Source organism: Gloeophyllum trabeum, assembly GCF_000344685.1.
Source record: "Gloeophyllum trabeum ATCC 11539 unplaced genomic scaffold GLOTRscaffold_00004, whole genome shotgun sequence".
NCBI classification, from domain to species: Eukaryota; Fungi; Basidiomycota; class Agaricomycetes; order Gloeophyllales; family Gloeophyllaceae; genus Gloeophyllum; species Gloeophyllum trabeum.
In genome coordinates, this window is record NW_006920413.1 from 69,581 (window position 1) to 72,535 (window position 2,955).

The window sequence follows — 2,955 nt, forward strand, 5'->3', positions numbered from 1 at the left end:
CAAACAATAGGGTGAGAAGATACTTGGGAGGAGACAATAGTGTGGGAAAAAGGTAAACAATAGTGTGAGAGAGTGGTATGAAAGAAAACAAAAGGGCATGTGAAATCAAGAACAAGGGGTGAGAAAATCTTTAACAATAGCATGGGAAAAACATAAACAATAAGGTGAGAACAATCCTTAGCCAGCCATGGAACACTCTCAGCCCTTCTAGAGCATTCTACACAGTTCCTTTCCCAATACTTGCCCTCATCCTTTCTCCCATTAACAGAAGGTGCTTGGCACGCTCGAAGGATATGTCGTATAGATCTTCGTTTCCTACCCCCAACCAGTTGTTGAAGTCTGCATCTACCAGACCTTCCAAGACCGACCTGTATGTACAGGTCTCTTCGGCTTGATGCTGGTAGTAGTGGTACACTTCCAGCCTGGAGGGCAACGACATTCAGCGTGCGGCGACAGCGCAGTTTGGCATTCGAACGGTAACATTGTCTGACAACGCAAGCTCTGGGGTGACTTAATCTATGCGACTTCTAGGTGAATTAGCTCCGGGGCCCGCGGACACTTCCATCGAGGGGCGTCGTCCTCATGCCCACCCTCCAGCACTCACTCCCCCTCGTTTCCGTCAAGATACCGAAGGTGCGGACGCATACGAGTCACCATGAGGCCAGCATCAGTCAGCAAGCGGCCGGAGGTAATTAGCACGTGACCGGCGCGTCACATGGAGTGATGGGACCGCTTGGATCAGGTGGCAGAGCATCAAGGCGACCTCTAGGGGTTGGGACGAGCAAGTAGGAGTGCAAGGGAGTCGTGTGGTGCATGGTATAGCGGCGGCAAGTGCTGACCAATCCTGTAGGTAGCGGCGGTTATTTGTTATTTATCTCCGGACGGTCGCAAAGCCATTCCTGTAGTATAAATTGTACAAAGTAGCGTACAGAAAAACAAGTTTCGACTTCACCATCTCAGAGAATTAGCGTTATGATCTCAGCGACCCGAGAAGTTCGAAAGCATCGAACTTAGCGAATTATAACCGATCCTAGCTTTGCCAATAGGCCTGACTCGTCGAGTGAATTATCTCCGTCATCGATTCAATTAGCTCCGGTGAGTCTCACATAGCGGAATAAAATTAAACAAGTCCTTTTAGCGTTTTCTACTCCCGTGGGCCCGAACCTACACTCGGTTCCGTGGTTTGCGACTTTGTTTGCGACTTTTCGGAGATAAATACTCCGGAGCGTCCATTAGTGTTTGTTTCAGGCGTCAAGGTTTTGTTTTATTTTTCTAGGTCTTCCTACGGACTACCCTACGGCGTCTTACTCCTCCTTTCCCCCTCGAACTATTAAATACCCTTCAGTTGTCTCGGACCGCCTTCACCCATATCACGGGGTTTAGGTTTATTTCTTTTGGTCCTTGGTGATTGTTGTGTGTCAGTGCATATCACCGTCTTCAAGATGGTCCCCTTAAATAGCTTTCTATATCCCTAAACAACCGCAACGGATTAATGCGTCGTGTGCCTTTATCATCGTGCGAATACAGATAATTCTAGTATGTCCTACGCGAGTAACAAAGTCTTGTGAACGTCGGTTTACTTCGTTGGCTTCTTGTCGCTGTGGCGGGGTATGTTAGGTATATACCAAGTCACTTGGTGAAATCTTCATATCTAACCTTGATCTTACAAAGATCAGGCGACCTCTGCCAGACGCTGGCCAGCTCCGATCCATATCCAACCGCAGATATGCCTATATAACTCGATATGAATAAACGATTTGTGTGTCGCGGACGACTGGGGTGCCACTAGAGATCATCTCCGCGATATGTGAAGGAAATGAAATGTGGTTGTCTGCATAATTGTCTCTCCAGGTGACACACTACGGAGCAGCCGCTGCCCCTCGGGTCTGTATTTTTGGCGCAGATATCAGGTAAGAAAGTCACCGAATATGCAGAGGCGCTCTCACCATAAGTCGTACCGACATTTCACAGAAGGAACCTCTTATACTCTTCACGGCTTCTCCTACTTACACAATGATGACGCGCTGTCAACGCCGAGTTGGCCGCCCGCAGTGCAAAACACCATACACCATGCAGGGGCATACACAACTGCAGGTGTATGCGATGAGCAGTTCAGTACTTATCTTCCAGGCTCCCCTTCCCGATCCGTCGCCTGGAGATACAAGACAAGAGGAGGGTTCCGAATTGGACGCGGAACCAATGGCGAGAGCATAGCGTGCCCTCTGGTCCCTGGTACGCATACCCTTATTTTCTTTGATCGATAAGACCAGGCGGATGAGGACACCTTTGACCGGGGACAGTCACACGTACGTGCAAGCGACCTCGATTACTAGTCATAATCTCTCATCTCACTTTCACCAGACGTCCCTATACCGCGGATCGATTTGTCAAAGAAATCAGAGGTGAATAGTCGCAAGGATAGTAGTAGGAAATAGACATCACTGCAAGGGAGGTCAATATCTAGTTACCAGCTCATTCTCGCAGGCAGGAAATGGGGCATTCGACGACAGCTTAAGCGAAGCAGCAGCTTCAAGGATAGAAGTGGATTCATCCAGGGGAAGGGCTGGCAAATAGCAATGGGCAGCTCATCTTTTGGCCTGTCTCCCCTGGTCCAGCTCCCAACTCGATATCTGCCGTGGGGCAAACGGTCAGCGAAATGCGTAACCCCCCCCAATCTTTTATCATCCCCGCACCTTCATTTCCTGATAACCCACATTGACTACATGTAAATGTTACTCAACGGAGAGTCCTCTACGAGAGTCGTTCGAGACTTAAGTACGATGATCACACGAGGCAATACACCAGACTTGGGGGGAGTGGGCCAATGCTGTGCATGGCTGGTTACGAGTCCTGAGATAAGATACTCCCTATTTTACACTGTATATCATAGAGCTGACACAAATATTCCTATCTTTATTGAAGTATTATTTGAATTTCACTAGACCTCTCAGGATC